The 13,666-nt window shown below is 41.1% G+C and overlaps 1 long non-coding RNA gene across 1 annotated transcript; it reads left to right on the top strand.

The window, feature by feature from the left end:
• Positions 1 to 6,130: 6,130 nt before the first annotated feature.
• Positions 6,131 to 10,408, top strand: LOC134169194 (uncharacterized). The gene is made up of 3 exons (XR_009966810.1): positions 6,131 to 6,226; positions 8,609 to 8,715; positions 9,859 to 10,408. It is a non-coding gene; the product is annotated as an uncharacterized LOC134169194 (long non-coding RNA).
• Positions 10,409 to 13,666: the final 3,258 nt, after the last annotated feature.

The following is a 13,666-nucleotide window of genomic DNA, read 5'->3' as shown; positions in this document are numbered from 1 at the left end:
TCTTTTCAAGACTTAGAGGGTAGTCTGTGGGGTATAATGTATTCTTAGTTACCAAAACAAAACCCTCACTGGTTCTGAGGAGAGGCCTGTAATAGCACCATTTATTCAAATACTGGAATAAAAGTAAAGCAGTTAATATAAGGAGTACTGACAGACAAAAAGCAGTAGCAATAAAAGCTAGTTGTCTGTTAGCTCCAGGTATATTTTTGTTGAGTGTTTCAATCCCAGCCTAAAAGCATATATTAAGAAAAGGCTCTGCTATCTTCACAGACAAGGAGCAACAGGAGCAGACTTGCAGTCTCATTTCTCTCTATACTTTCCTTCCTAGCCCATACCTCCTTCAGCTGGCTGCCTCCACCTAGAGGCCTCTGTGTAGGTCCCACTAAAGCTCGTCTTAGTAGCATTAACCCAGAGCAACAGGGTGATTTCCTTAAGTCTCCACTTTACATCAAGCAATGCAGAGATTTAAGGAGGTGGCCACTGTAGTTTATATGTAGAAGGAGGGGCAGCTAATCTTCATGAGCATGATTTTTTCACTGAAAGAAAACATTCTTTACAAGGTCTGTAGCATAATCAAAGGCTTCATGAAGTATTTGATGTGGTCTGTGTATGGCACACGTTAGACATTTGATTGGTAGGCAGAAGACCAGCAGGTTTTCTGATGTGCACTTGTGTCTGATTGTGTTTAATGCAGCCTTTCAGCCTGCGCACCAAGAAATTAGTTGCCCTTTAAGATGAGATGCCACAAATTATCTCTGATCGGCTGGGACTCAAGCCCAGGAGCTGTGGGTTTATGTCACTGGAGCCCCCTCAGGTTTTCCAATGATTTGTTTATCCACCCAAGAACAACAAAAGCCACAGGCTTCTATGATTTTATGCTCCAACCCCTACCCTGAAATAACAGGGCTTTGCTTCTTTCTGGTATGTCTATATTGATTATGAATAATAAATACATTAATTGACATTGCCCTTCAGTAATGGATCATGACCAGGAAGACTGTGTGCAGATAAAAACCCCTAATTTGGTAGTTCAAGCGAGGGTTGTGAATCAGCTAACCCTTAGCAGACCAAAGATGGAAAGCCTTCTTTTCCTTTAAAAGACTCTTTGTCATAATCCACATTGATCAGAACAGTTGTGACTGTACTGTATTTAGTTATTTTTATCTAACACCTGGCAGCAACTTGTGCATCACTACTGAAACCATCAATTGAGCTAGTAAGAAGGAAGACACACCTAGTAACCCCTGCAGTTCTCATCACAGCAAGTTTAAGCCTAACAGTGATCTTAATATCAACACTAAATTTCAGTGCTTTTTGTTACGTTGACCTTGTTTCATTAGAATTCAGCATTCTTCAGTCTACTTCCAAAAGGTATATTTTGTATTTTGTCAGTTTTGTTGGCTGTCATGAATGGACTTGATGTGGTCAGAAGACCAAGTGACGGTGTTCACAGAACAGAGGGAAAAATCAATTTAACTTTAAAATATGAGCACTTACTGAGGCTAGAGAGGAAATAAGGCTCTTCTGCCTAGCATGACTCTAGGATCTGAAAGGAGAATAAGATAACAGAGTAAAAAACAGGGTAAGCAGCTTGAGTGAAGTGCCATGTTTGTTAGGTAGGAAATCAATAATCTCTGATGGGCAAATCTTATACAAACCTTTGTTCTGGGCCTGCTATGTTTGGAAATTACAACAAAAGAAACAAAAGCTTGTTATTTGGAAAAATCCAACCTCAGGTTACACATGTTTACCAAGCTGAAGGAGTGCCTGGAATCATTCTTTTGCAGAGGAAAAACAAATGAGAAGAATTTTAGCGGTGAGAGCTGAACATGTACTCATCTGGGAACAGAAAACACATGGATCTGATCACACCTCTTTCTCCCGCTTCCAGATATCTGAGCTTGCCTGAAGAATGCCACTCTCCCTGGGATAGCTAAGAAAACCAACATGGTCATTAACTTTTCCAGAGATAGCAATGGAGAATCAGTGTCTTAGGCAATGCAGGGGCTCATTATGTGACCCTCTGGATCAGGGACCAGTAGGCCCTGGTGCATCTCAGGAGAAGGGCATTTCAGGAGATGCAGCCTGGTGGGGCCAGTAGGAAGTGGACCCCAGAGAGCAGCTGGATTGTAGGACGATGTTTTCCAACCTGCTTGGTCGGACTGCAGCACTGCCAATCCCAGATGTTCACAAATCACAGGGAAAGTCTGAGAAAGGCCTGAGATTGGTTAAAAACTTAAACCTGAGATTTGAAAAAGAAAATAATGTTGGGGTGTGGTTTATTGCCTTCAGCTTTCTTAGCCTTTGGGGTGCATTTGAGTCATGTTTTGAAGTTTTTGTTTGCTACCATGAGGTCTAGGAAACTTAGTTAAAACCATAAGCCAAGATTCTCACCTAATCATTTGACTGTGGGAGCTGAAAAATAGAAAATTATTAGAGGTACAGTACTGACTGGTGGGGCCAGGCATACGGCAAGGGCTTGGAAAAGGCCTTTTGGAGGGGAAGGGGAGGCAGCCAGGGAAGGGAGTGCAGCAAAGAGGCCTGGAAAGTCAGTGGGGTGGAGTGTTGATAGGCACAGGGGGCAGGATGGGCTCTCGAGGAAAGCAAAGTCTAGGATGATGCAGCAGTGTTATGGACATGAGGCCTCTAACAGGGGCTTTTGCCTGTTTGGGTGTGCCAGCTCCAACTTCCAAAGGAGATGGGCAAATGTTTCCTACAATAACCCCAATGAGTTAACCCTTGTGAGCCCTTGGTGCAAGAAAACAAACTGTTTACCAGATAAATTTGCTTTTCCACTGAGACTAAGATTATTTTGTTGATTTTCAGAGAGAACGTTGCAGCATAAGTGTTGTTACCTGGAGAAGTGGGTGCTTGCCCTGAGCAGAATGAGCTGAGGATTATGAGTGGCAAGGTTAACTAAGTGATAAGAGGGTGACCTGGGCAGCCTGAATTTAGTTATTCAGTGTAGTAATAGAGTAAAAATCTTGAGAGCCTGGAGAAAGCCAAAAATCAACTTGACTGAAAAAAAGGAGCAGTCTTAAGGTCGTGAACATTTACATTTCACAATTTCCATCTTTTAAGACATCAAGTCAAGCCAGGAGTGGATTAGGGTATTGAAAGCTGTGAAAGGCCTTACGTTTGAATTAGGCTCACTTTAGCTGTGGGATACTTTGAATTCAATGCAGGAGTGGAGATGAGACTGCCTCGCAGTTGTCCTGGGTTCAGCTATAGCAGCAATCTTTCTGCGTGGTTCTGAGCTACCGGCTGGGCTTAAACCATGGCAGCAGCTCAAGCACCAGGTGAAGATTTAGGAAAATTGCAATCCTGTTGCCAGCTCAGCCACTGATGGGGGATGAGCATACTTGGTGTGAACGATTTTATAGGTAAATGTAGGGAGCTACGCATGCAGACCTTAATGACTTCAGCGTCCTTCGCTGCGGAACAAAGAAACGGCACAAAACACTCCATGATGTATTTTCCTCACAGTTTAGCAATCCCTGCCTCTCACCAGAAAACCCTCAGCTGAATGTGGAAATTGCATTTACATTTCTGCACGCTCTGCGGACCATTAGCATTTCCCAGCGTTAGGCATACAACTTGATGGCCTGGTCTCTGACAGGCAGAGGAAATAAATTCCTGCAGGTGGTGAATGTGACCGCAGACTTCTGTTCCCTCTTGCAGTGTGGGTGGGGACTAGCTGGCCACTTCAGATGTCTGGGTGTACAAATACCCTTTTTTCTTCAGAAGCATTCTTGGGTGACTCTGAGTATTCAGGGATGCAGGTTCTTTCTTCTTAGACATTGTTAAAAGAATTGCTCTTAAAAAAATACAAAAATAAATAAAAAAGAAACAAAGCCATGCTTCTTTTTCACACAAATACCTACTCCATTCAATGATGCTTTTATTATGCTTACTGCTGTATTGAGTAAACTCCTTGCTGCACTGAGAGCTAGTTGAGATTTTGAGTCAAGTAGCTGATATTTACCCATGTCTTCAGTGGTGCTGCATATTGAAAAAATTGTGCAGATCAGGCACTTTTGAAAATCCCATTAGAAGTATGGTTTCAATACATTTTGTTAAGAAACTTGAACAGAACCATGAAATCAAAGCCAATCTAGCATTAATATTCCACGAAAGTAAAAGTGGAGCATTACAGACATCAAATCAAAACCAAGTCAACGAATTACTGTGGCACTGGGTCAAAACGAAACCAAATTGCCAACTTGATGAAAACCCACAGTGTTTATGAACTCTGACAATCTATGAAAGCACGTCTGCTTAGCTAGAAAGTTCAAAAGGCACATTTTCTCAGAGCTGGACACAAATGTAGCACTGAGCAGGATTATGCAATGGTGAAACCACCATTTCAGAGCCAATTACCTAGCTTTCTTCTTCAGATCCCTTTCCTCAGCAAAGAGTAATTCCTACCCTCACCCCTGCGAGTGCCATCATACATAACACAGGCTTGAAAGAAAACGCTCCTGATAAACAGAAGTTATTTACCAGAATTTGAAATCGACAGTTTCGTGTTTTTCAGGATTAAAGAGAGGCCTCAGAAAATGCGTTAAAGAGCAATTTTATGTAATGTTATATATAACCTCTAAGCCTCAGGAACTTCTCACCTCTTTTTCAGAGGAATCTGTGCACATCTGGAAATATAAAACTACGCTTTAACATTGGGAAACTAAAAAGTATAAAAAGACCTGGGTGTCTTCTACGTAACAAAGTAAGAAAGGAAGATATCTGACTAAGACAAACGGGTGTAACTACCTCTTGAACTCTCACTCCTTCATACTTACAAAGAGATGTAAAGGACTACAGCTGAGGAATGAAATGGCAGTGATCACAGCCCTTGTTGAGATCAAGGCTTTCCTGGTTTAGGGGAGACTCATGAAATCCTGCTACTGCTGGCTGGTGCCATAATTCCTACTAGTTAGAGATTTTAGAGGATCTGAAAATCCCAGCAAAACAGGCTCTGTACTGGAGTCCTGGAGTCAAAGCCTGTTTGAATTTTCAGATGTGCCTCAATCAGCTTTGCAGCATATTCCCATGAGTTTGTGCTGGGCTTGCAATTTGGGCCAACGGGGCTTGAATTCACTCTTACACAGCAAGTATCATTAAAAAAAAGGCTGTTTAAAGCACAGACATATCGTGTTTTGAATGCCACAGAATTGGAAGCCTTAATGGGCTCAAATGCATCACGCAGATGGATTCATAAGACTAAGTAACGGGAGCACATTTGACTGCTTTTGAGGGAGCTGCCATTATCTTCAGTGAGGCAGAGGTCCCAAGACGACACCGTGCCATTATGTTCTTGGAGCATTCAACATTTAAAAGATGTTTTTTTAAAGTAGCTGTTTGGGAAAAGTAAACTACAGAACAAGTTGGCAACAGGCAGTGTCAACAGTCTGTCAGCAAAATTAAGGAATAAAAATGTACTCTGTGTCTCATCACCTCAGCTACTTTTCAGAAGTTCTCACTTTCTGTTTTGAAAATGAAGTGTAAGTCAGACAGCTTCTCAGCAGGAATCTTCATCTTCATATGCTTTATGCAATAATATTTATCAACATGAAAATTTATGTTTTATCTGCAGTCTACATATGTTTTTTTTTTTCCTCAATCCCATATTTTCAAATTTGTTTTCATTGTTGATCCCCTTGATTTTTATTGCCAGAGTCACTGCTAGATCTTTAAACGACAGGGCCAAACGCAAGACCTAAAGAGCAGTATGGTTCTTGCCTGAAAGCCAGCAGTTTGATATCATGTGTGCCCAATTTTGAAATGTTATTTTTTTTCTACTTATTTCTTTGTTTGGCGTGGTAGACATCACTGTGTCAACAATGCTCTGTGGAAAAAAATGTGCAACTCCTATTTGTACCCTTCTTACAGATAGCACATTTGCATACTAGAGTTGCTTCGCCTTTTAAACAAGCTCTTACACCATAGACTCATGCCTCCTGTCGGTGTAACAGGTATAACAATGCACATTTACCTCATAAGAGCGACTGCTTTAATATTTGAGATTTAAGGCATTGCATATATGTAATTTTATTAAGAATTAAATTAATGTTTAGATTCTGAGATTTTTTTCAGTGGACACGTGTGTATTGTTTGTTTTTTTTTTCTGTTTTCAAAACTGTGCAGAACACTGGGGAGGAGGAGGACTGGAGAGCTGTGTGACGAATGTACATCTGAACAAGAGTAGCCGAAGAAGAATAACTTCTGGGTCAGTAATCTTCATTCTGATAAAGTTCCTTCAGAGTTAGGAAAGTGTCAGGTTTTCCTTATTGGCTTAAACACTTTAAGTGAAAACTCAGGATTAAAGTCAGCCAGCAAAAGAGAAGTCTGCCTTGAAGAATCTTTTAATTAAGATATATTTAATCAACATTTTCACACTTAAACTGAGTTTACAATTGAATTTAACTTAGAGTGCACTGTAATGTTAAGAAATCTTAAACATAAAAGCATCTCCAACTCAGAAATCCCACAATCTAGAGTCATTTTGAGGGGGAAAGGACAAATATCTGAGATTATTGGAAGTCCGGGACTGACTCCAACTCCAGAACACCAGTTTTATATTTTAATAAAACTTGAAAAATACAGAGTTGATCTCTTGCTTTGTAGAGATCAGCTGAAAAAAAAAACCCAAACCCACCAACTTGTGCCCAGACTGAACGTGCAGGTTACAAACACAGTGCTGTTATTTCCCCAGCACAAAGTTTTGCATAGGAAATTGCAGTTGTGTATGAAATGCAAGTTCGAAAATAGGTTGCCATAAGGGAGCATACCTAAGCATAAATTCAGAAGAGTAAGTTAAATTGGAACTTTCAGGCTAGCGTTTTTGGACTGAATTTCCTCTGTGGCAGAGAGAGGCAGCTGAGATGAACGGTAAAGTAACTGGGTAAAAGCTTTCCTCCCAGTCTGTGAAAACAGCGGTCACAAGCTAACTGCGATCATATTTGTAAGCCATCAAAGCTTTTACCTGTAACAGCAATTATGTTACATTTTTTGATAAATGCAGTATTGAAAAAATATTGAATGAATACAAAGGCTAACCCAGTGCTTTTTTCCCATCAGAAAATATTTCCAGCCATTTTAATGGCAGAATGCAGAAGATACATGCATCAGTTGAAGCTAATGGCAAATTTCCCTTTGGCTGCAGTGAGGAGCAGGACTGATTTTTGTTGCTTTTAAGAGTAACATTTGTCTTTTTTTTTTAATTATTTTTATTTTTATCTTATTCAGTGTAAAGAATAGTCGGAGAGGAGCTTTCTTTTTGAGAGCTTTTTCTTTTTTTAGAGAGTTGTGAGTCTCTCCCAGAATTAAACCTCAGGTCTAGCTGTCTCCTTTCTCCCTGTGTAGCTATCACTCACATCATCTCTGATCAGAGAAACAATGCTTGCAGTAGTTATTCAGGCTTTAACATATTTCCTTAAGAAAGTTCCACACTATGGATTCATGAACGTTTCTTTAGTTTGGATGGGGGATGTCAATCAGCAGCATTGCCAATTTATGAACTGCTCCTATTTCCAAAATCACTTCTATTGTTACAGTCTGACAAACTACCCAAAGAGTTCAAAAATTGCTGGCTGCAGGGGCTAATTCAGCTCCTTTTTGTGGTGTTTCATTCTTTCCCCCTGCCATGATTACTGTCGTATTTTTTCCCATGGTTGTTAAATCACCAACTAATTATGTATCATCAAAGCTGCACGTAACAGTGGAGTTTGCCTTGCTGTTGATGTACATAAAAACAAGCTGGGTTAGTCAGACAGTCGGGCTACAGATGGCTGTGCCATTCCACCTGGTGCCTGTGGTAGCACTTATTCACGCCTTGCCTTTGTTCTTCTGGGCTCTTTTTACTGCACAGCTAGAATAGGTACTGACTGCTGCATTATGTATGCTTTAATGTTTTTTTTATTGTTACTATGGGAGTACAAAAGCGCTCATAAAGGTGTGCTTTCTTTCTGGGAAAATTTCTTGGTAATGCAGAAGCTTGTATGTTGTGGAGCTGGAACCCTGATGAATGTGAAAAAAATTACTAGATGCCAACTTGGTTTCTCTGGTAGTTGCTCAGGCAGTTATTTGGATGAAATGGAAAATCCCTGAGCCTTCTTCCATGCTGGAATGGGTTCAAGAGTCTGCAAATATCAAGGTGGAAATTTACACGATTATCCCTTGAGAAGCCTGTGCACATATGGTATTCTTTTGCCAATTATTTAATTAAAGCTCAAAAAGCATATGAAATCTGGAATGCTCACTTCCAAGAACACCTACCACATTAAATCAAACTCCCCAGGTTGAAACGTTGAGGCTTTTTCTAAAATGTAATTTACTTTTCCTGTCTGTATTCTTATTTCTTCCAATCCCTCACCTTAAGCAACAATGAGAGACCTACATTCCCTTTGCTATCTACTCAATTTCACCTGGTGAACCTGTGAAATACTGAAATGTACAGGTTGCTACCTTACATGTGAACTCTTTTTTGATATAGAGGCATAAGGAAGGGTTTTCGTTGTCTGCAGAGTCTTGTTCATGTTGGTTTATAGAAATTCTAAACTTTCAGGTCTCGATGTGATCTGACAGCATTCCTTCTATTATGTTTGTTTAGTGCTTGGCAGTTGAGGTAATACACACAAGGGAAGATGGAGATTTCCCACTCTGGGGTAGGAGGTTTGGAATTACCTACTATATTCAGCTGCCACTACTTGGAAAGAGGTACTGTACTTGCCAGAGCACACTGCCTATAATTATCAAGCCTGTCAGTTTGATTTCTGCTTTGAATAAATAGGAAAAATAGAAAAAAGCAAAGAAAAGGCCCTAACCGTTGGTACTCACATCATAGCTGTTTTTCAGGCCATATGCTATTTCATTTGACAAGACGCTTACCTTGCTGCCTGAGAGCACTGGGAACAGATCCTGGATATTCCCTAGGCTGTTCTCAAAGGAGCACACACCAGCACACGGAGCCGTTGCTGGCTTTGAAAGGAACACCTGCAACCTTCATGTGAGAATGTCACCCACTGGGACTCCCTCTCTCTCCTGTCTTGGAGGTGGGCTGATGGGTTGCCACACATCTACATCCCTGTCTGTAGCATGGTCTGCCTGGCCTCCTACTTCTGAAATAACCAAACCAATTTGCAAAGAAATAGGATCAAGTCATACCTGCTTCTTCCATTTAACATGTGGAGTCAAAGTTCTGCTCTTTAATTTTGCTGTCTTTCATATGGTCAGAGAGGATCAATGTTCTTCACCCTTGACATTTATAACTTGGCATTTTTTGACAAATTAAAAATGGCATTGTGTAGCCATGCCTGCTCTCTTGCCAACATTGGTTCTGATGTTCAGATGGACATACCCATCTGAAGTGGATGATAATGTAACTATGGTAGCTCACAGCCCAGGCCTTGCCAAGTGCTGGGCTTCCCGGGCAGTTGCAGAGCTCGCTGCCATGGCTGCCTGCCTAGCAGTGGTTGAAATAGATGCCTGTAGACTACCTCCTTTATAGTACACATAAGCTTTTTTCCAGCAGTAACGAAAGCCAAACCTACATATGTAGGGTTATAGCCATAAGTACAAGAAAATGTAACTCATTCAGATCTCCCAGTTGCACAGGACACTTCGTTCCCCCCACTTTGTGCCCCCCCGCAGAGTGTCCCTCTGGAAAACATGCAGCTACTTGTAGGTAGTCAAATTACTGGGGAATCTCATAGTTTAGGCAATTAATAGAAACTGAATTTTGATTACTTTTGTGCAGGTTTTGTGCAGAGAAGATGCTCTGAAGACTTGTTTTAGGGAGAACACTATTGTCTCAACGTAGATGCCAATTTCTCTCTGATACAGTAACTTTTTTGGTTTCAGTGAGGACAACACCAAGACTGCCTCTTCCAGCAATGAAATCTGATGACCCTTAAAATTAGATTGGGAACCTGTGAACTTAATGATCACCTTCAGTTGTAAACGGTGCTAACTGTAGGAGTAAAGCAATCATTAAAAGCTGTAAACAGAGGGTCCTGCTACATCTTTTCTGATTGTATGTGCTGGAGTCAGATGGACCCATTTGGTTCTGGGGACCTGTCAGTTGAAAACGCTTCTCTACGACATTCACCTGAAAGTGACAGCTCAGAGAGAAATAGGTTTGAACTTGCATGGATAGTCCTTGTATTATTTTCATGTGAATGGCAGAATGAAGTAATTTGTGATTGTAGATAGTGCATGAAGCAATTACCAGAAATATGGTATTTTGGCCCAAGGAAATTCATGTTCAGGCAATAATTTCAAATGTTTTAAATTCTACACTTCTGTAGTAGGTGACACAAAATCCTTTTTTAGTAATGATTATATCACCAAGTCTGTCCTTGCATGCCCTTCCTTGTTAGCTATTCAAGCATTAAGATTTATGAACCTTGTCTTACTTTCAGTAGCCTCTTTTTTCCTATCTTTTTAGTTTGCAGTATTTGACATGCAAAATGTTATGCTTTTTTAAACAAAGTGCTCCAAGTTATAAACTGCTGCATTTAAGATTAAATACATGACTTTACATCTGCTCACTTTGACCTGGGACAGGCTGTGCAGTTACAGAAAACCCAACATTTCCACCCCTGGTCAGACTACTCCAGCTAGTAACTTAAGAATGAAGCTTATAATATTGGATGCTCCAGAGGTATAAGCAAGATTTGAAAAATCGATTTAAAAAGCAATGAATGTTGAAAAATGTATTAAGTATAATGTGTGAATTTTTATTACAGATTATTTTAAACTTATCCAATGACTTTATGAAAATTTCACAATCTAAGCTAGTAAATAAACATTCATCGAATTTTGAAATAAATTCTACTCTACAGTGGTAGTATCTTCTCTCTTTTTTATTATGGAAAAAGTAAGTATTGAATTATTTCCTTTCAAAGTCCATTATTAGATATATAATCTCTTACTCATTTCTCTCTTGAAACCTTTACAGTTTCTGTTCTTATGGGTAGCATTCCAGTTTCTTTATCCATTCAAAGTATATTTTTAGAACCCGTCCTACCAGGACAATCTACTTTATTTTATTTATTTATTTTTTAAAAATGAGTAAAACAGTGTTTCATATACAACACTGGGATGAAATAGAATCAAAATGCCAATATTTTTTCTCATTCGCTGTGCTGTTTGTATTTTGTGTCCTTTCATGGCTTCTGGGTTACACAGATGACTCCTAGATCTTTTCTTTCTGAATACTGCTACTTAATTTATGTGCATAATATCTGAGGAAACCAGAATCTAAATGAATCCAGAGCAGAAATTGAAATCAGAGGGAGAAATAAATGGAGCTACAATAAATGAGCTGAGAAAATAAATAAGAGATCAGCTAACAAAAACCCAAGCTTTTCTATTATTTATACCTTCTGGAATAAAAATAAATTGGCTTCGAGGAGACATGCATCAACATTTTCATCTGGTGTAAATCTTTGCATTATTGCCTCCACCAGGAATGGGGGACCTGTGCAGTGATGTTTTAGCATGGCCTGTTGTGGTAGGATGATGGGTGATGGTTTTAAACTAAAAGAGGGGAGATTCAGGCTCTATGTGAGGAAAAATTCTTTACGATGAGGGTGGTAAAATACTGGCACAGGTTTCCCAGAGAGGTGGTGGATGTGCCATCCCTGGGGGCCTTCAGGCTGGATGTGGTTCGGGTTAATCTGACTTAGTTCATTGCAAGTGGGTTGGACTAGATGACCTTTGAAGGTCCCTTCCAACCCACACTATTCTGTGATTCTGTGATCTATGAAGGATGACACATCACTGGAAGAGAAGCAAGCCGCAGCTTCTCAGTTTGCAGCAAGAGGAAAGCCATGGGTAGCGTTCCCCTCGGTCAGTTTTTTACATGACGTGAGGTGGCAGTTGTCTATAGCAGCTGGTGTGAAGATGCCAGTACTAGTGGGAAGCCCAGCTGCCGTGTGCTCTCTGTCGCCACAGGCAGTTTTGGTACACACTGAAACATGGCTCAGGTACAAGCACAGTAATTTTCTTTGAGGGTAGTTAGTGACAATTCACACGCCTGAGGTTCTGGAGGTCTAATTGGTGCCTGAGATATTGCAGGGCCAGGCTGTGTCTGCACCACTGCCATCCCAGGTTGATGGTCTTCGTGTGGGCTCCATGCCACAGGGAGTGGGTGGGTGATGCACACAGATGTGGTCTAGTGCATATTTATGTATGTCCGCATTAACAGGTGCTCTTGAAGCAGGTTTCCAGAGAGTGAACCTGCAAGTGTGACTCTTCAACGCTGGCTGAAGCGCTTCCCTCCCTGCAAGCATGGAGGACCCTGCACCCTGGGCATACCTGATAGCCCCTACTTTATGCAGTTTCATGCTCTGCTCATGAGTTGCATACAAGGTAGAGGGTCGATGAATTGGGGAGCATCCTTTGGTCTTATGTGCTCCTGAAACTAGCCTTCAGCAGTGAAGAAACTCTGTTTTGGGGTCAAAACTGGGAGATCACTTATTTCAGTTTCAGCTTTGTTGTCAGGGAAATGTAGTGAGCACACAAGCAGCGATCCCATGGGGAACTGCTGCAAAGCACCCTGCATGGGCTGGCTCTTTGCTGCTGCCTTCCAGAGACCACCTTAGGGTGGAGGGGAGCTCCTGGTGCCAGGCCTTCTCCATACCTCTTGGGGCAAGGCTATTGTCATGGGATGAAGGAGAATCAGGGACTCTTCATCAGGTCCTGCAGTGATAGGACAAGGGGTATTGGGTTTATATTTAAACAGGGGAAGTTCAGGTTAGATATAAGAAAGAAGTTCTTTACTGTGAGGGTGGTGAGGCACTGGAATGGGTTGCCCAAGGAAGCTGTGAATGCTCCCTTCCTGGCAGTGCTCAGGGCCAGGTTGGACAGCCTTGGGTGACATGGTTTAGTGTGAGGTGTCCCTGCCCATGGCAGGGGGGCTGGAACTAGATGATCTTAAGGTCCTTTCCAAATCTAACTAGTCTGTGATTCTATGATTCTACGAAACTCTGATCCCCAAGGCAGGTACCTGCCATCTGCCAACAGATGGGGAGATACAACACACTCCTACTGTCTCCAGAGCACAGGGAGAAAGAAATTTGGGAAATCACACACTAAGGACACTCCTCCTACCCCAAATGGGCTTCTAGCAAGCGTTATAAATACAGCTTTCTGCCCCAAGTGTATGCAGCGTGCCTGGGTAGGTGTTATTTCATGCTGACCTGGTATCATCTGTAGACTGTGTTTGGATAACAGGAGTCAAGGAGCCATTCTCCCAGCTATGAATGAAGAAAGAACAGAAAATATATGCACGTATTGCTTATGTGCGGTGGATGTGTTAATGTGATTTATTCCCTCCCAGGAGTGGTGTAGCGTGACAGGGTGGGGAATGTGATCATCACTGGTGTTACTGTTAGCTTTACAATAACGATCTTTTGATATTTACTCTTAAACTCTGTCACGTTTTTATTCCATCTTCAACAGGTGTTAACCTCTTTGCAGAAACAGCTGAGCATTTGGCTTTGCTCAGCTGTTTCTAATCAGAGCCAAAGGCAGTCCTGAAGCAATCATAGTATTTCTCTTTTTAAATTGGCTATCCATATTTAAAAGGAAATAATGCATTTCTGTGCACCCTCGGCTAAATATGTTTCTTCTCCTGCCTTGGTAATACCTGCTTATAATAATG

This window comes from Pezoporus occidentalis, unplaced genomic scaffold, assembly GCF_034315485.1.
Source record: "Pezoporus occidentalis ecotype Australia unplaced genomic scaffold, CSIRO_AGI_Poc_V1 ctg34, whole genome shotgun sequence".
Taxonomy (NCBI): domain Eukaryota; kingdom Metazoa; phylum Chordata; class Aves; order Psittaciformes; family Psittacidae; genus Pezoporus; species Pezoporus occidentalis.
The sequence above is the reverse complement of the archived record's forward strand: the minus strand, read 5'-3'. Positions and strand labels throughout refer to the sequence as shown.